This window comes from Anomaloglossus baeobatrachus, chromosome 1, assembly GCF_048569485.1.
Source record: "Anomaloglossus baeobatrachus isolate aAnoBae1 chromosome 1, aAnoBae1.hap1, whole genome shotgun sequence".
NCBI lineage: Eukaryota > Metazoa > Chordata > Amphibia > Anura > Aromobatidae > Anomaloglossus > Anomaloglossus baeobatrachus.
Genome location: NC_134353.1, coordinates 526,505,838 through 526,526,814, shown reverse-complemented (window position 1 = coordinate 526,526,814; position 20,977 = coordinate 526,505,838).

Sequence of the window (20,977 nt, the reverse complement as noted above, 5' to 3'; positions counted from 1 at the left end):
TCTGCTCTGTTTCCCCCCTCCTGCCACTGATTGCCGGCCTCCTTCCTTGATTGACGGGATGACGCCCTCTGTCATCCTCCCCGTCGCATTTTCAAATCTCGCGCCTTAGGTCTGCTCGCACAGGCGCAGTTCACTCTGCCATGTCTTGGGCAGAGCGCCAGTGAGCTAAATGCGCAGGCGCGAGATTATGGGCGGGTACTAGGATGATGCTGGTGAGGTGTGCTGTGCATGACCCCCCATACCCCCCCGGTGTTCCCCCGGTGTTATTACCTTTTTGCAGTGTTGATCCCCCGTGTTCCCTCTTCCTTCACAATAAATGCTGGGCGCATGCGCAGAGCGTGGCTGTCAGCTTAGCTTCCTGTGTTCAGTGTGAGTTGCGCTGGCTGCACGGACACTGCTGCTGTGACCCGGGGAGGGTAGGTTCAGATTCTTTGCACCCACACTCCTCACATGGAGGGTCTGCACCCCTAGAAAATGGGGGACACATTCCCTGAGCGTGCCCCCCCATATTCTAGAAGGTTTAGAGTCATTGTGGGACTTCCAAAATGGATTACAGGGGATTTTTTTTTCTTTACAATAAACTGGTGAAAGAGGGAATGGTTGTTTTTTCAAATACATTTTTTTTTGGCGTCTATTTTTTGTTCTATTTTTATTACTGACAGATGGTGATGTCGGGTATCTGATAGACGCCATGATATCACCAACTGCTCGGCTTGATGTCAGGTGACATTATACATCTGGTATCAACCTCATTTATTACCCCGTTTGCCACCGCACCAGGGCAACGGGATGAGCTGGGGCGAAGCGCCAGGATTGGCGCATCTAATGGGCCACTTCTGGGGCGGCTGCGGCCTGCTATTTTTAGGCTGGGAAGGGCCAATAACTATGGACGTTCCCACCCTGAGAATACCAAACCACAGCTGTCCGCTTTACCTTGGTTGGTGAACCAATTTGGGGGGAACCCCACATTTTTTGTATTATTTATTTATAAATAATTATAAAAGAGAGCCTGGGGGCCCTCCAAATTGGATCCCCAACCAAGGTAAAGCTGCCAGCTGTGGTCTACAGGCTGCAGCCATCTGCTTTATGCTAGCTGGCTATCAAAAAATGGGGGGGACCCTACGTCACTTTTCTTTTTAATTATTGATTTTTCTGGCTAAATACAAGGCTAGGCACCATTTAGCGCCCCATGAAAGTCACTAAAGGGTGCCAGCTTGGAAGATGCAGGGAGGTGGGACATTATATATGTGTTTGACATCGGTCTGCCTGTCTATCTATTTTAATCTATCTATCTATTTATCTATCTATACCTCTATCTATCTATATATCTATCAATTTATCTATCAATCTATCCCTCTATCTATCCATTATCTGTCTATCCATCTATCTATCTATCCATCTATAGCTATCTATTATCCATCTATCTATCTATCCCTCTATTTATCCATTATGTATCTAACTATCCCTCTATCTATCCCTCTATATTTCAATCTATCCATTATCTATCTTTCTATTTATCTATCTATCCATATTCTATCATCTATCTATCCCTCTATCTATCCCTCCATTTATCCATTATCTGTCTATTTATTATCTATCTACCTCTATCTATTATCCATCTATCTATCCCTCTATGTATCGATCTATCTATCCCTCTATCAATCCCTCTATCTATCCCTCTATCTATCCCTCTATCTCTCTATCTATCCATTATCTATCTACCCATGTATCTATCCATCTGTCTATCTAGCTATCTATCCATTAACTATCCATATCTATCTATTATCCATCTATCTATCTATCTATTATGGTCAATTTGCTAAAAAAGCTGCGTTCGGAGACGCATTGAAAAGCATCCAGAACTCACATTTTTAACAGTGCGGTCCCACTCGGCTCCGCTGCATTCCCATAGACTTGCAGCAGAGCCGAGTGGGATCGCACTGTCAAAAAGAGCATGGCTGGCTGCGAGACAGTGCTGCGCGATCAGATTGAACTCGGATGAACTTCACCCGACTTCATTGTGATCGTGCGACTCACCTGTGATCGCAAATCCCAAGTAACTGCAGTGAGCCGCGTGCTTTCACACAGGTTACTGGCGGCCACAGCTGCAGTCCTCCACCTGAGAGCGGTGGCTGCAAGTAACCTCAGTGACAGCACAGCTGATTGCGCGACTCACTTCAGTTGCTACATGGAGCTGACAGGAGCGGCGGTGTTCTACTGCTGCTCCTGTCAGCTTCCGATGTAGCAGAGCTGAAAGCGTCGTGAGACCTTGCATGGATTACGTCGGACCTGGTGGTGTTTTTGAGGGGTTAATAAAGTGGTGAAAGAGGATGTTTTTTTGTCTTTCATTACAAATAAAGGATTTTTTGGGTGTATGTGTTTATTTTCTTTAACTTACCGGTTAATCATGTAAGGTATCTCGGGGAGACGCCTGCCATGATTAACCTAGGACTTAGTGGCAGCTATGGACTGCTGCCATTAACTCCTTATTACCCCGTTTGCCATCGCACCAGGGCAACTCGGGATGAGCCGGGTAGAGTCTCTAATAGATGCGGCAATTCCGAGCGGTTTCTGGCTGATATTGTTAGGCTGGGGGGCTCCCCATAACGTTGAGCTCCCCATCCTGAGAATACCAGTCTTCAGCCGTGTGGCTTTACCCTGGCTGGTAACCAAATTGGGGGGACCGCATGTCGGTTTTTTTTAATTATTTATTTTATTTTTTTACTGCTCGATATAGACACGCCCACTGTGATTGGTTGCAGTGAGACAGCTGTCACTCAGCGTGGGGGCGTGTCTGACTGCAACCAATCATAGGCGCCAGTGGGCAGGGGAAGCAGGGAATACGAGATGGATTAATGAGCGGTCGGCATTTTCAAAAGAGGAGAAGCCGCCAGTGTGAACACCGTGTAGCGCAGCGCCGGTGATCGTAGATTGGTGAGTATGAGAGAGGGGGTGGGAGGGAGAGACCGACATGGACAGAGAGAGAGAGACCGAAAGATCTGCGTTTGTTTTGTCAAAAAAACATGCGGATCACAACAAAAAAGCAGTGCAAATGCACTGCTTAGCATTTTGGTAGCGTTTTACAACTCATTGATTTCAATGGGTGTAGAACGCTGCCAAAACGCTCAAAAGAATTGACATGCAGCTTTTCTAATCGCAGAGATTTTGACAAATTTTTGAAAATCAAAATGCTGCGTTTAAAAAATCATCGTGTGCACGGATTTTGCATGATTCTCACAGACTTTGCTTGGGAAGCAGAACGGATGAATTTTGACAATATGACGCTGCAGCTCAAAACGCTGCGAAAACGCAAAAAAACAACGCAACAGCGCACACAGCCTAATTCTAAAGTATCATTTTGCTGTTCTGTTGTAATATCTGTTATTTATTATATATTTTAAGAGTCGGAGTCGGTCCATTTTATACAGACTCCGACTCCACCAAAATGAACCCTGACTCCGACTCCAGCTCCACGACTCCGACTCCACAGCCCTGTGGGAAACACAGATCTAGATGATCTGTGCTGGGGTATGGTGATCTAGTCACTCTCAGGAGGAGAGCGTTACAATTTTGCAAAGCAACAACTGGAGTGCCGGGTTTTATTACTACTATTGGACGGATTGGAACACTACTCTGCCACCTCATCACCCTCAACCGGAGTGCCGAATATGATTCATTTACTAAAATCTTGTAGAGTTATTGCACTGCGTGATATTACCTTTTCAAGAAAAGGAGTTAAAAACTTATGAATGAACCTAAAGAACAGCAAGAAATTTTAAAAAGGATGGCTAAACTGTTGCTTGTGAAACAACATACTCGCCTGAAATTGCTGTTCATGGAAGACAAACCCACGTTTATCACTATCAACTCAGCACTGAACTAAATATAGGGAAAGGGGTAGATGATATAGAACAACAGATATTATTATTTTCACTCCCCAGATCCACTATGTGAAATTTTTGGTTATATAGATCTTAATGAATATAACTGTACTCCAGGTGCAGATAACCATTTAGTGTCAGCTGAAGGCTGCAGGAACAAGTGGCTTTATGTTCTTGGATAAATTATTATTCCTTCTAAACAATGGATTGGGTAGATGCATCATTACACAAAGAGAAACAAGTACCGTAGAGGCTTTTTTCAAATGGGAAAATTCATTTTGCAATTACTGCAACAAATACAAACGTCAAGGAATGTTTTCAGGCTGCACTTTTTGGAGTCGAACAGAGCACTTCTAGGGGAGGGAGTGCAGGGTTGTCTTTTTTTTCATTTTTATCTTTTGACACACTACATCCGAAAATGTTTTAACCTCAATGAGATCCATTCAGAGACGACGACTGGCTCTCACAAGGGGGCCTGCACACATCATGCAGTGAAGCAAGCCTGTGCTTTGTGGCCATTTCGCGTAGAAGACAACTGAGCACCTGCGACGCTCGGCTGAGTACCCTGATGCTCGATCAAGCAGTGGTGAGCATGCTGGCTCAACATTAGTCATGACTAGTTATGACCGAGCAATGCCATGCTTGTGTGCTAGGTACTTGTAACAAGCTTTCAGACACTCCGACGGGGTTGACTTGTGTACCAAGTGCAATGGAAATCAATGGTGAATTCAATCATTTTTCCAGAAGATCTTTTATAAAAAAAATGCTTGAGAACCCCATTATATTTGGTACACAATTTGAGCCCGTCTGAGCATCTGATTACTCGTTACCAAGCATGAAAGTGGTCGCTCATAACTAGTCATGATGAATAATACCAATTATATGTATGTAGTGATGGAGTATACTGTATATCGGATGGTTGTGTTGATTAAACTTAAATAACATTACCAGAGCAGCAAAGCAATAAGCATAGGGCAAATTAAGGGAAAGTAATAGAAGGAGGAAATACATGAAGGTAATTCTTAACTGGCCATGAGTTAATCATGTTTACGGTTAATAGGTAAAGTACTGGAAAATGTAATATATAAGTTGGAGGTAGAATAGATGTATGGAAACAAGGTGGACAATGAAGGATGTTTCACAGTCTATGTACTGAGAGAACAGGGGTTCCTAAGCTGGCCCTCAGACTCGAGACCCTGCGCTGTCCCTTATCTCGGAGGTAAGCTTTATGGTAGCCAAGACCGAGACCCCAGCGTGACCCTGACTCCTGTTCTAGCCTTGATTTTCTCCCCCCACCCTACGAGCAGGCGGGAAACCCAGTAGCAAAATCCCACAGAAAAGACATAGACAAAGGAGAATGAAACCTTGTACACACTGCACTCACACACAAAGGGGGGGCCATATGTGTACAGGGGAATAAAGAAATGGGTAGGGAATAAAATCACAACAGGGTAGCGTTCCACCATGCAGAACAGTAACTTGAGTTGACGATGAAGAGAATAGCTACTGCGACCGGGATCACTGGACATATGTTAAAGCTATCTTCAGCGGTCTCCTACTACACTCCCTAGCCTTAAATAGGGAAAGACCAGCTGTGGATGGTAATTAGCAAACCAGCTCTCAGAACAGTTGCACACTGCTGTAAAAAAGAATTAACTCCTGCATGGCTGGGAGCAGTGAAACAACTCAGCCGACACCCAGCAAAGCTGAGAACTTAAGAGAGACCAGGTTGCCTGTCAGACTCTGCAATGTGAACAGAGTCCAACACTGTAGCAGTAATCCGCGCGTGCGGACCCGGACACTACATGAGAGGGTCCATCCTGAAACCTGAAGCGGAGATAATGTATTACCAAATTTTCATAAAAATTGTTTCATTCCAGAGAGGGTGGGCTCTCATACATGATCAAGGCCTCCTCGACCCTCTCGGGGACACTGGAGAACGTGGCTCCTGAGAGCAGGGTTGTTCCACTAGATGTCCAGTGACCAACCCAGAATTTGGCGCAGTAATCCTCCGAAGGTTGACTCCCCTGTTGAAGAGCTCGGATCTTGGACTCTGCTAATGACACTTTATCAGAGTCGTCATATATGAGCCTGAGTGCCGAAAAAAAAACCGTACACTAAACCCAACACAGGGGAGTCGGGGGGGCAAGGAAAAGGCCCAGGATTGCAGAACACCACTAACAAGGGAGATGACTATCAGGACCCGTTAGGCCTCATGCCCAGAAGAGAGGGCACGCAGTCGGAAGTACAACTTACAGGCCTCCCAGAAGGAGACAATCCAACTGCGATCCCCGGCAAACCACTCAGGAAGCGGCAGTTTGGGCTCAGGGACCCTGGAAACAAATTCTGCCTGCCCAGTAGGTGGAGATTGGGCTTACTGCTGAACTGCCCCTCTAAGCTCAGCTACCTGCAGAGTAAGCACTTGCATCTGCTTCGCCAGGCTGGTGACAGGATCCATGAGTAAATAGGTTTTGGAGCTGAAGATAATGTCATGGGGTATGTACTAAGGGAACAGGGCTCCTAAGCTGGCCCTCAGAATGGAGACCCTGAGCTGTCCTTTATATCAGAGGTAAGCTTTATGGTAGCCAGGTCCGAGACCTCAGCGTGACCCTGACTCCTGTCTGATCCCTGTTCTTACTCCACCCACTCTGGGAGCAGGCCTGAAATCCAGTAACAAACGCACCAGTCCTATTCCACAATATTTAGGGGTTCACTGCCTGACTTGTGATATGCAGATCAGCTACATTAATATGTTGCTAGTGGCTTCTCTAATAATTACAAAGCAGTACTCTAGCAATCAGTGCTGCTTGATACAGTAAACGCATCGGTTCTGTTTCCACAATATTTAGGGGTTCACAGCCTGACTTGTGCTGTCCGTCCACATCAGCCACATTAACATGTTGCAATTGGCTTTTGCAAATAGTTATAAAGGAGTACTTTAGCATTTACTGCTGCCTGATACAGTAAAGCACCATTCCTGTTTCCACAATATTTAGGGGTTCACAGCCTGACTTGTGCTGTCCGTCCACATCAGGCACATTACCACGTTGCTAGTGACTTTTGCAAATAGTTACAAAGAAGTACTTTAGCATTTACTGCTGCCTGATACAGAAAAGCACCATTACTGTTTCCACAATATTTAGGGGCTCACAGCCTGACTTGTGCCGTCCGTCCACATCAGCCACATTAATAGCCAACCCAAGGATTACATTTAGAAGGTCACCGACACTCAGAAAAATCTGGCTCCGAATGGATTAAAAATCACCATCCTGTTCCTAATTCTTCCTCAAGGAACTCTGGCAGTTTCAAATGTTTTTCACGTAATTGCCTTTTGCTGTAAAATCATAAAAGAACAATATTCCACTCAGTCTCCAACAACAATGTATTTTTCAACTGAATCCCATTTGACATAGTTATCAGAATTTATTTCCGTATTTTTCGGACTATAAGACGCACTTTTTTCCCCCCAAATGTTGGGGGAAAGTGGGGGGTGTGTCTTATAGTCTGAATGTGGCTGCAGGGAATGAGGGTGCTGCGGTGGAGCGGGTCATCGGTGGAATGAGCAGGCTGTAGCAACCTGCCGTGACCACGTGGGCCCGCTCATTTCATATGCACACCCATCCTCCCGCCCATCATCTCTCAGCGCTGAAGCCGGCGCTGACAGGTGGGCGGGATGATGGGCGGGGGATGCGCGCATAGTAAACAGCTGGCCCTCATGATCACCACTGGCAACTACAGCCTGGAGTGATCATGTGCGGCTGTATTCACTGCTCCCCACGCATCATCATCAGTGCGGGGTGCAGTGAATCAGTATACTCACCTGTCACTGTTCCCTGCAGCATCGCGATCTCCTCCTGTCTACCGGTCAGCTGATCTGTGTAGAGAACGGTGAGCACAGCAATGACGTCATCGCTGTGCACACCGCTAGTCTCCACACAGGTCAGCTGACAGGCAGACAGGAGGACGAGCGATGCTGAAGACAGCGGTGACGGGTCCACACTCCAGCGGCGCTGCTGCCGGCACTGACAGGAGGAGGAGCGATGCTGCATGGAGCGAGGAAAGGTGAGTATAAAGGTTTATTTTTTTTTGTGTGCCACAGGATACAGGCCATATAGCAGGATGGGGGTTTATAGCAGGTTGGATGGGGGTATATAGCAGGATTAATGGGGGTATATAGCAGGATGGATGGGGGGTATATAGCAGGATGGATGGGGGTATATAGCAGGATGGCGGTATATAGCAGGATGGCGGTATATAGCAGGATGGCGGTATATAGCAGGATAAGGGCATATACCAGGAAGGCACTATGTAGCAGGATGGGGGCTATACCATGATGGTGGTATATAGCAGGATGGGAATATATACCAGGATGGATGACAAAAGAATTCAGCTCACCCACTCCAAGTCTCCAGGCCCTCTCTCTGCAGCACGGACAATTGGCCGGGCAGCTGCAAGCATGTGAGATGAAGTCCAGCGCAGGAAAGAAGGCACTCTTCAATGTAAATTTCCATATGGTTTATTCCATGTGCACACATATAGAGGTAGGTACAGACAGCCCCTGGGCAGGGGAAGAATGACTAGCGACGCGTTTCGACCGTATTACACGGTCTTAGTCATGTCATATATACCAGGATGGGGTACATATATACAAGGATGGAAATCATATACAAGGTAGGAGGATCATTACCAGGATGGGGTACGTTAGTAGAGAATTTGGGGATAGTACCCCCATAACTGTGTCAGCAGCAGATCCTTGACCCATGAGTGTGACATGACCACATATTTTGCTTAAAATTTTATTTTCCTATTTTCCTCCTCTAAAACTATGGTGCGTCTTATAGTCCGAAAAATACGGTATATACCTTGCGGAATGTCCCTGTAACAAGCTGTACATTGGGCGGACTAATTAACCCCTTCTCAAGAGGTTAACTTCACATTGACATAACATAAGAAAAGGTTTCTTTTACATGAGTTGTCAAGACACTACACAATAGTTCACAATAAAAATCTGGATACCTTAAAAATAACTTTCATTGAACAAGTTCCAGTTAATTTACCGAACAGAAGAGAAACTTTTAATAGAAAAGAAACATTTTGGATTTATAAATTAAATACTTTGAAACTTGAAGGTCTAAATAAGGTCACTGACCTTTTTTATTAAATTCTTCTGATTTTATTTAATTTAAATCTTTATGTAATTAATTTTTTTTTGTTTTAAGTAATTTAAAAATATATCTATATATATATATATATATATATATATATATATATATATATATATATATATATATATTTAATAAATTCATTATTTAATATAAAGAATTTTTTAACTAGTGTTATTTAATAAATGCTCTTTTTTAATATAATTGGATTTTCCATATAATTGCATTTTTACAAAATACATACAAATATACAAAAAAAAATAAATATATTTTTTACCAGGGCCACTTTACTCATTAGTCGGATAATTATTTTTATCCCTGTTTCTTCCCTTACTCTATAGCACAGGGGTAAGGAACCTTTTTTCTGCCGGGGACCATTTGGAAATTTCTACCAAACTTCGGGGGCCGCACAAAATTATCAACTTGAAAATTACCCTAATATATTTGGTTAAACAATTAACTCACTTGGCAGCTGGAGCTTCTCTCTTTGGTGCGGCTGTGATGTTAAGTGATATTGATCTTGTTGCTTCTCACAACTGCTTTTCCAGGTTTGAGTTGGCTGTGACTGCTGTATATACGTCACATGAGGGGATGGGGCAATATACATCTTAGGGGAGAATTGGGATGAATATAGATTACTGGGAAGGCTGGGGGCATAGACATGACTAGGGAGAATGCGGCATAGACATCAAAGGAGATGCTGAGGGCAAATGCATGACTGGGGAGGGCTGGGAGGAATATACATCATTAGCAAAGCTGTGGCTGTTTGCATAGACATCACTGGAGGTACATACATCACTGAGGGTATATACATCACTGATGGGAAGCACAGACATAGCTGGGGGGGCATAAACATTGCAGGGGAGGGCTGGGAAGAAACTACATCATTAGGGAAGCAGCTGGGCAAAGACATCACTGGGGATACAAACATCACTGGGGTTCACAGACATGGCTGGGGGGTATACACATCACTGGGGTACATAGACATAGCTGGGGAGTATATACAGCACTGGGGTGCACAGACATAGCTGGGGGTATATACATCACTGGTATGCACAGACAGACCTTGGGCAGGATTCAGGCAAACACACAGACAGACCTGGAGGAGGCTGGAGGCAGATAGACAGACAAACCTGGAGGAGGCTGGAGGCAGACAGGCCTAGGGGAGGCTGGAGGCAGACAGGCCTGGGGGAGGCTGGAGGCAGACAGACAGACCTGGGGGAGGCTGCGGGCACAGAGAGCGCTGGACAGAGCGCTGCTGAAGCCTAGGACAGGGAGCGCTGCTGAAGCCTAGGACAGAGACCACTGCTGAAGCCGGGGACAGAGAGCACTGCTGAAGCCGGGGACAGAGAGCGCTGCTGAAGCCGGGGACAGAGAGCGCTGCTGAAGCCGGGGACAGAGAGCCCTGCTGAAGCCGGGGACAGAGAGCGCTGCTGAAGCCGGGGACAGAGAGCGCTGCTGAAGCTGGGGACAGAGAGCGCTGCTGAAGCCGGAGACAGAGCGCTGCAGAAGCCGGGGACAGAGAGGGCTGCTGCCGGCGGGGACAGAGAGGGCTGCAGCCGGCGGGGACAGAAAGGGCTGCTGCCGGCGGGGACAGAGAGGGCTGCTGCCGGCGGGGACAGAGAGGGCTTTTGCTGCCGGGAACAGAGAGCGCTGCTGCTGCCTCTGGGGACTGCTGCGGGCACATTAGGACCTGGGAGATGATGGGGCAGTCACTCTTCATCTGCTGGGCTGGAGCTCACCTGGCGCCTACCCCACCTACAAAGTACATCCTCACGCTAGCCAGTGCCAGGACGTAGTTCTTTGGTATAGGAATTGCATTGAACGCGCTGTACGGGGTTTTAAAGGGCCAGCAGCTAGCAAGATGCGGCTGCTGCCCCAGCACTGCGGTCCCTGGGAATCTGCCCGGAGGTCACAGAAAAAGTAATTGCGGGCCGCATACGGCCCGTGGGCCGGATGTTCCTCACCCCTGCTATAGCACATGCAAGGAACAGAAAATGGGGGATATGTTCTCTAAGTGTGCCTCTCATATTCTGGAATGAGGATACTGCAGGTCACACTGCCTCCGGTTGGACCGGGGCAATGTGAGTACAGCATTTTCAGATCACTGCACTCACACTTCTCACATAGATAGCTTGCTCTTCCAGAAAATGAGGGATATGATCTCTGAGCATGCCCCCATATTCTGGAAGGTCCAGAGTCGTCGTGGGGCCTCCAAAATGGATTATAGTGGACTGGATTTTTTTTCTTTTCAATAAATTGGTGAAAGAGGGAATGTTTTGGGGAGTGTTTTTTCAAATAAAATGTTGTTGTCGTCTTTTTTTTTGTTACTGACTAGGTTAGTGATGTTGGGTATCTGTTTAGATGCCCTGACATCACAAACCTCTGGGCTTGATGCCAGGTGACATTACAAAGCTGGTGCCAACCCCATATATTACCCCATTTGCCACCGCACCAGGGCAGCAGGGTAAGCTGGTGCAAAGTGCCAGGATTGGTGCATCTAATGGATGCGCCACTTCTGGGGAAGTTGTTGCCTGCTTCTTTTAGGCTGAGAAGGGCCAATAACCATGGACCTTCCCACCCCGAGAATACCAGACCTCAGTTGTCTGCTTTACCTTGGCTGGTAATCCAATTTGGGGGAGACCCCACTTTTTTTTGTTTGTTTTTGTTTAATTATTTATAAATAATTAAAAAAAAACAGAGTGGGGTGACCTTCAAATTGGATTACCAGCCAAGGTGAAGCTGATAGCTGGAGTCTGCAGGCATCTTTCTATTTATTCTCTCCATCCATCCACCCTTCTTATCTTTTTAGGCTGTGTGCCCACCATCAGGGTTTGCAGCATTTTGGACGCAGTGTTTCAGCTGCGACCAAATGCTGCGTTGTGCAGTACAAGTGCAGTGGAAGGATTTTTAGAAATCTCATGCCCACTGCGCTTCTTTTCTCTGCAGCATAAACTGACCTGTGGTGTGGCTTTGCGAGCCGCAGCATGTCAATTTATGCTGCGGAAACTAGAGTGTTCTTCGCAGGGAGTATAGAGCTAAAATCATCAGTGGCCTGAACCTGTATCATGGGAATGGGTAGCTGAATTCTCCTGTGAACAACACACACATCTCTGCAGGAGAGTTGCACCTGCGTCTGCAGATCGTGGGCACATAGCCTAAAAGTGTGAAATTTGCTAATTTTGCTACAGCAACATTTTTGTAAAGTACCTGTGGATTCAAAATGCTATCTATACCCCTGAATAAAATCCTTGAGGAGTCTAGGTTCCAAAATGGAGTCACTTGAGGGGGATTCTGTTGTATAGGCACCCTAGGGGCCCTGCAAATGCAACATGGTGCCCGCAATTGATTTCAACTTTTCCAAAATTCAAATGGTGCTCCTTCCATTCCAAGCCCTCCCATGTGTCCAAACAGAGGTTTTTGACCACATGTGGGGTATGTCTGCGCTCATAAGAATTTGGATAACAAACTGTGGGGTCCACTTATTGGTGTTGCCTCTTGAAAAGTGAAAAAGTTGGTGCTAAAACAACATTTTTGTTTAAAAAAAATCAAAATTTTCAATATGATGACCTAAGATTATCAAATTCTGTGAATTACATATGGATTCAAAATGCTCACTGTACCCCTGGATAAAATCCTTGAGGAGTCTAGTTTCTAGAATGGGGTCACTTTTGGAGGAGCTCCACTATTTACGCACCTAAGGGACACTGCAAATGCGACATGGCGTTCGCTAATGATTCCAGCTAATTTTGCAGTCAGATGGTACTCATTCCCTGCCGAGGCTTGCAGTGCACCCAAACAGTTGATTTCCACCACATATGAGGTATCGGCGAACTCAGAAGAAATTGCATAATATATTTTATGGTGCATTTTTTCCTTTTACACTTGTGGAAAAAATGTTATCTGGTTGAAGTAACGATTTTGTGGTAAAAATGTTTTTTGATTTTCATGGCTCAAAGTTATAAAATTCTGTAAAGCCCCCAGGGTTTCAAGGTTCTCACCAAATGTCTAGATAAATTCCTTGAGGGGTCTAGTTTCCAAAATGGGGTCACAGGTGGGTGATCTCTACTGTTTCGGCAAATCAGGGGCGCTCCAAACACGACATGGTGTCCACTAATGATTCCAGACAATTTTACAGTGAAATGGCGCTCCTTCCCTTTCGAGCCCTGCTGTGCGCCCAAACAGTTACATTTCCATCACATAAGAGGTATCTACGTACTCATAAGAAATTGAGCAATAAAATTTATAGTGCATTTTACCCTGATACCCTTGTGGAGAAAATAAGAATTATTCTTACCGTTAATTCGGTTTCTAGGACCTTCCACGACAGCATAGGAGGTTGTCTCTCCACGCCCTAATTGGGACAGGAAGCACAAGAGAGAATAAAAGGACCCTCCCACCTCCCATAGCCAGTGTCTTACAAAGAACCCATAGCATATGAGAAGTACAACACATCCAGGAATATCGAGGATAAGGGAGGGAATTACGTGCTGTCGTGGAAGGTTCTAGAAACCGAATTAACGGTAAGAATAATTCTTATTTCTCTAGTCCCTTCCACGACAGCATAGGAGGAATACCAACGAATTGATACCTAGGGGGGACCACAGCCTGCAGGACCTTCCTGCCAAAAGCCAAATCCCTGTTGGAATCCAGATCCAAACGATAATGCTTCGTGAAAGTATGGAGGGAAGACCACATAGCCGCCTTGCAGATCTGCTCAGGAGAAGCCCCTGCCCGTTCAGCCCAGGAGACAGAGGTAGCCCTGGTGGAGTGCGCTGTAAATCCGGTAGGCGGAGACAGATGCTGAGCGAGGTAGGCGTCTCTAATGGCCCGCACAATCCAGTTGGCGACGGTACTCTTAGCCACCTTCCTGCCCTTATTTCGACCAAAGAGCTGGATAAATAGGTTATGATCAATACGCCAAGGTGCAGTAATATCTAGGTAGCGCAACACTGTCCGACGAACGTCCAAAGAATGGAACACTTCCTCCCCCGGAGTCCTAGGATGCTGACAGAAGGAAGGCAGGACGATGGACTGAGAACGGTGAAAATCCGAAACCATTTTGGGAAGGAAGGAAGGGTCCAGCTGAAAGACAATGCTGTCATCTCTGACGGTCAGGTAAGGCTCCCGAATAGATAATGCTTGAAGTTCTCCGACTCTCCGAGCGGACGTAATAGCCACGAGAAAGGCAGTCTTGTGAGAGAGAGAACGGATGCTACAGGAGGACAGAGGCTCAAAGGGCGACTGAGATAGTCCGGTAAGGACCACATTGAGATCCCAGCAAGGTGTCAGGACCCTCTGCCGCGGACAGAGCCTACTAGCGGACACGAAGAAACGGCGGATCCAGCGATGATCTGCCAGAGCCGTGTCAAAGACTGCATTGAGTGCCGAGACCTGCACCTTCAGGGTGCTGGGCCGAAGGCCTAAGTCCAATCCACTCTGGAGGAAGTTGAGAATCTGCGCAATGTTAAGCCGGAGCGGGTCAGGAGGCCGAGAACCACACATGGAGGAAAATCTCATCCAGATTTTGTTGTAAATACTATTAGTCACTGGTTTACGGTTGATCTGTAGAGTAGCCACGACCTTGTCAGAAAGTCCTTGGGCCTTCAGTGCCCGGGCCTCAGAAGCCAGGTAGCCAACTTGAGTTTCTGGGTGTCCGGATGGAATATTGGACCCTGAGACAGTAAGCTGGGGTCTGAACCCAGGAGCACCGGTCCGTCGATCCCGAGAGTCATGATCAGGCTGTACCAACTCCGCCGCGGCCACAGAGGAGCTACCAGGATAGTTGCGGCTCCGTCGTCTCTGATCTTCCTCAGTGTTCGTGCGAGAAGAGGAATTGGGGGGAAGGCGTAGGCGAGGCAAAAGGACCAATTGTGGCAGAAGGAGTCCACCCCCAACGCATTGTCCCGAGGGTTCAGGGAGAAAAATGTTGCAACCTTGCGATTTCCTGCTGAAGCAAAGAGGTCTACTTCTGGAATACCCCACCTTGCCACCAGAGAGCAGAACTCTGCTTGTTCCAGGCTCCACTCCCCTGGGTGAACATCCCGACGACTCAGGAAACCTGCTTGAAGGTTTAGGGATCCCTTTAGATGGACTGCAGAAAGGGATAGCAGGGACCGTTCTGCCCAGTGGAAGATTCGGCCCCATGGGGACAGGAAAGACACTGGCTATGGGAGGTGGGAGGGTCCTTTTAACCTCTCTTGTGCTTCCTGTCCCAATTAGGGCGTGGAGAGACAACCTCCTATGCTGTCGTGGAAGGGACTAGAGAAAACCTATTTGGTTGAAGTAAAAATGTTGTGGTAAAATGTATTTTTTTTTATTTTAACAGCTCAATGATATATACTTCAATGAAGCACCCGGGGGTTCAAGTTTCAGGGTACTCACCAAACATCTAGACAAGTTCCTTGAGCGGTCTAGTTTCTAAAAATGGTGTCAACTGTGGGGGGGTTTCTGCTGTTTAGGTACACTAGGGGCCCAGTAAATGCAACAGGGTATCTGCAATCTTTTTCAGCCAAATTTCCTTTACAAAATTCAAATATTGCTCCTTCCGTTCCGAGCCCTACCGTTTCTCCTAACAGAACTTTCTGACTACATGTAGGGTATCACTGCGCTCATATGAAAGTGGGTAACAAACTGTGGGGTCCACTTTTTGGCGTTACCTCTTGAAAAAGTGAGAAATCTGGTGCTAAATCAACATTTTTGTGAAAAAATTAAAATTTTCAATATGATAGCCTAATGTTATCAAATTCTGTGAAGTACTTATGGGCTCAAAATGCTCACTATACCCCTAGATAAAATTCTGCTCCTTTTGTTCCAAGCCTTCCCATTTGTGCAAACAGAGGTTTCTGACCACATGTGGGGTATCACACAGGAGAAAATGGGGAACAAACGTTGGAGTCCATTTTGTTGTGTTAATTCTTCTAAAAGTGAATAAATTTGGGCTACAGCAACATTTTTAGGTAAAATAATATTTTTTTTTCATTCCACATTATTTTAGGCCCTGAAGGGTTAATAAACTTTAAAAAGAATGGTGTCACTTTTGGGTATTTTCAACCTAGGCCCCTCAAAGTCACTTCAAATGTGATGTGGTCCCTAAAAAATGATTTTGTTGAAAAAAGGGGAAATTGCTGATGAACTTTGACCCCTTCTGACTTCTTAACCCCAAAGTCTGGCAGCGAGATGTATATGCGCGCGGCCATTATTTTCACTTACCGCCGCCCCCACCGGAAGTCACGTGTGTGATCACGTGACTTTCGGTGGTTGCCATGGTAGCACAGGGTCATGTGATGACGCCAGTAGCTATTATGAGTCACTTTCGGTTTCACTCGGCTCGGAGTCGAGTGAATCAGAAAGTGAACATATCTGCTGTTTACAGCTGTGTAGCTGTGATCAGCAGATAGAGCAGAGCGATCGCATTGCTGATTGCTAGAGCCCCCTAGGGGGACTAGTAAAAAAAAAAAAAAAAAAAAAAGTAAAAAAAAAGTTTTGAAAAATTAAAAAAAAAACCTAAAAAGGTTCAAATCACCCTCCTTTCACCCCACTGAAAATGAAAAGGTTAAAAAAAAATACACATATTTGGTATCGCCGCATTCAGAAATCCCAGATCTATCAAAACATAAAGTTAATTAATCTGATTGGTAAATGGCGTAGTGGCAAAAAAATTCCAAACGCCAAAATTACGTTTTTTGGTCGCCGCAAGTTCTATGCAAAATGCAATAATAGGCGATCAAAACGTAGCATCTGCGCAAAAATGGTACCATTAAAAATGTCAGCTCGAGACGCAAAAAATAAGCCATCACTGAGCCATAGATCCCAAAAAATGAGAACGCTACGGGTTTCGGAAAATGGCACAGAACGCTTTCATCGGACAAGCTTGTGAATTTTTTTTAACCCCTTAGATACAAGTAAACCTATACATGTTTGGTGTCTACAAACTTGCACCGACCTCAGGCATCACACTGACACATCAGTTTTACCATATAGTGAACACGGTGAATAAAACATCCCAAAAACTATTGTGCGATCTCACTATTTTTGTAGTTTTTCCACACTTGGAATTTTTTTGCTGTTTTCCAGTACACTATATGGTAAAACGTATCATTTCATTTAAAAGTACAACTCGTCCCGCAAAAAACAAGCCCTCATATGGCAAGATTGACAGAAAAATAAAAAAGTTACGGCTCTCGGAAGAAGGGGAGCAAAAAACAAAAACGGAAAGCGCCCGGGGGCTGAAGAGGTTAAGGGCATAAAAAGTAAAAGTTTGAAAAGTGCAAACTTTTCTAAATTTTCAGCAAATTTCAGATTTTTTCCCAAATAAAAGCAAAAATTATTATCCTAACTTTACCACTATGATGAAGTTGAATATGTCACAAAAAACAATCTCAGAATCACCGAGATCCGCTGAAGCGTTCCAGAGTTATAACCTCATAAAGTGACAGAATTGCAAAAAATGGCCTGGTCATTAGGTACAAAACTGGCTTCATTCTTAAGGGGTTAAAATTGGTCATTAAATTACTCATTCCACAGATGCAGCGCCAGATTTATAAAACTTACAGATCATGGTTAGAGAGTATTACATCCTATTGAATAAATCTAAAGTCCCTCAAATCAGATACTCACATTATTTAAGGGTGAAACTCCATCAGGATTAAAAGGTAAGTGCAAATACATGAAATCGTTCTTTAAGGTTGGAATTGTACAGGAAACAAATGATAAATCTCAGAATCCAGAGCGCTACGCTAGTCTGGCAAAGCTACACTCAGTCCATTGTAAAGGGTGCTTTACACGCTACAACATCGCTAACGATCTATCGTCGGGGTCACGGTGTTTGTGACGCACATTCGGCGCCGTTAGCGACATCGCAGCATGTGACACCAAGGAGCGACGATCAACGATCGCAAAAATGTCAAAAACCGTTGATCGTTGATACGTCGCTTCTTTTCATAATATCGTTGGTGGTGCATGCTGCTGGTTGTCCGTCGTTCCTGCGGCGTCACACATCACTATGTGTGACGCTGCAGGAACGACGAACATCTCCTTACCTGCGTCCACTGGCAATGAGGAGGGAAGGAGGTGGGCGGCATGTTCCGGCCGCTCATCTCCGCCCCTCCTCTGCTATTGGACGGCCACTTAGTGATGCTGCAGTGATGTCGCTATGACGCCAAACGCACCTCCCCCTTGAAGGAGGGATTGTTAGGCGGTCACAGCGATGTCGCTGAAAAGTTATGTGCGTGACGCTGCTGTAGCGATAATGTTCGCTACGGCAGCTATCACCAAATGTCGCATGAACGACGGGGGCGGGTGCTATTGCGCACGACATCACTAGCTATCGCTAGCGATGCCGTAGCGTGTAAAGCACCCTTTAGTCTCTGTAAGCCAATGGTAAAAAGCACACACCACTTATTTCAGTTTATGCTACATTTTTTGATTGCCAGCAGCATTTAATGCAGTTTGTGATTCGGTAACAGGTCATCTATTAATGGTTTTCCTGGTTCCAAAACCTCTTTAGCCAATAGTGAACAAAAAGGCCCATTCTATGGTTATACCAATATATTTATCTGTACCAGACTCCCAAAAAATGACTATAGACCAATGATTGACTAAACATAATTAAAAAATAAATTTCCAAACTGGAATAGAGAAATGTTTATTGTACAATATATATTATGCACACATACTGGTTAAAAATACCTCATTAAAAACAGAAAACCCCCCACAAAGGCAGCGTGATGGTAGATAAATCACATTGTGGCATGTTGTACATGAAAATCAGAAACTGATAAGTATTTTGGTACAATTCAAAAGACTGAGAGCATCAGCAAAGATATATAATATATAAATTGCCCCTCATAAATGCAGATGACATATCCGACAGCTACAGCAATGTGTTGTGAGAGTCAGTGAAACTGTAGGGAAAGTATCAGTCGCTGCGGATTACACTGCAGCCTATCTGCTGCTGGACGTTCATAGATAAAAGTTCTGTGGGAACGTGCCCTTCTGGTAAGGCATGTTCACAATATAAGATACATAGAGTCCAACATTACATTAGAGACACACAGCAGCTGCCCCTCACTTGGGACGCTGCATTGTGTGTCAGAGCTACTCAAAAGTAGGAATGAAAACAGGAGAAAGACGAGTAGAACTGCTTCGCAATATATGTTTTTTTATTCTATATTATTATCTTACTTTATAAAAGTTGGTAGACAAAAACACAAAACACATATATGATGTAGATACAATAATGGAGAGAAAAGAGGCAGAGAGGAGGGATGTTAAAAAAGAGGCACAGAAAAAAACCTTCATGAATAATTGTAAAAATACTATCATAATACCATAATATTGTCACAGAGGCTATATCAGACAAAATGAACAATAATGCTGACAAACCCCTTTCCTGTGTGCTATCATGTATGATTATCGCACCTATATGTGATTACAACAGTGCAGCAATCTCACACAGGAAAGGATAAAACAGAAGGGCATAAAAAATCTATCTATGCCAGTTATGTGTCCAATATAACCTCTAAAACGCCCAGAGCAAAAGACCGCACATGTGTACATTTATTTCATCAAGCCTATAACCACACCATCAGCAGGCACCATTGGTAAGTAGCCCATTTTACATATATAAGACAAAGGGTGTAAAGGGGGTCTGCCAGGCTGGCTATATATCAATACGGCATTTATCACCTAATGTGAAAATCACATGTACGTGCATTCAGCTTAATAGGCATATAACAAATGACAATGAGGTGGTTATGAGTGGAGTCCCGCCAGTTCCAGTGTCCCTTACTACTAATCATGTGTCAATACACTGGATCAGCATTAAAAGGAAGTTACCTCATACTACTGCAGTAAAGGAAACACAGACATAGGCGGGGGCCCCATACATACCACACTGTGCAGTCAGTAAGTGTAAGTCCAGTCAGGAAGGCTTGTCAGGTGTGGAAGGGTTAAGTCCCCCAGAAAGGCATGTTCACAATATAGCGGTAAACCGCAAGGTGATATATTTTAAGATTTCTAATTTTTAATTATTTTTTTATTTAGAAAAAAAAATGCTGTCTATAAATACATTACAATAGTGGTGATCCAATATCTGGGTGTGTTCTCCGCAGGCTCAATCCCTATCAAAAATCAGATCAAATGTTGCTGTCACCTTGTTTGTACTAATTGAGTTTAATAGGTGCAGGTAGAAACATTCATATCTGATGAAGATTAACACCAGTGAGTATGGAATATGTATAAAGACTGGGTTATTTGTCCTCTCAAGACGGTTAGCATAAAAAGTTACTGAATCAACAACACATATAACAAATGGCTATATGCCCAATCATTATGGCAGACATGACTGTATAAACAGAAATAACACCTCTGTATTCCTAAATTTAAAGGGGATGACCACTACTTAGACAACCCCTTCTAATCCCTCTTGCTCACCCCCATAAAAATCAAAAAGACTATACTCACATTCGGTGCCCCATGGTTCCAGCGATGTTTAAGGTTGCGTTCCTAGGGCCCATGTGACATTAAGACAAACGAGCCCTGCATCCAATCAGTGCCAGCTTCCTTCTCCCCACCTTTGGACGTTTGAGCAGGAAGTCAGCACAGCGCTCATATCCTGCTCAAATATCTGAAGCCGGGGAGACAGGTGCCAGGCGTTGATTGGTTACGGGGCGTACGAGTCAACAATGTCATGTGGGCCCCGGAAATGCAGCTTTAGACATCGCTGGAACCGCACTGGAGGTGAGTATAGGCTTATTTGTTTTTATGGGGGGCAAACAAGGGGAAAGAGAAGGGGTTGTCTAAGTGGTGGTCAACCCCTTAAATATAGGGGCATGCCACACAATTGTTTCATCTGTAACAACATCCTTCAAACTGTTTGCTAGCCATATTGTTACTGGAGGTTTTTTTTTTTATTTTTTAAGTGGCTGTGAC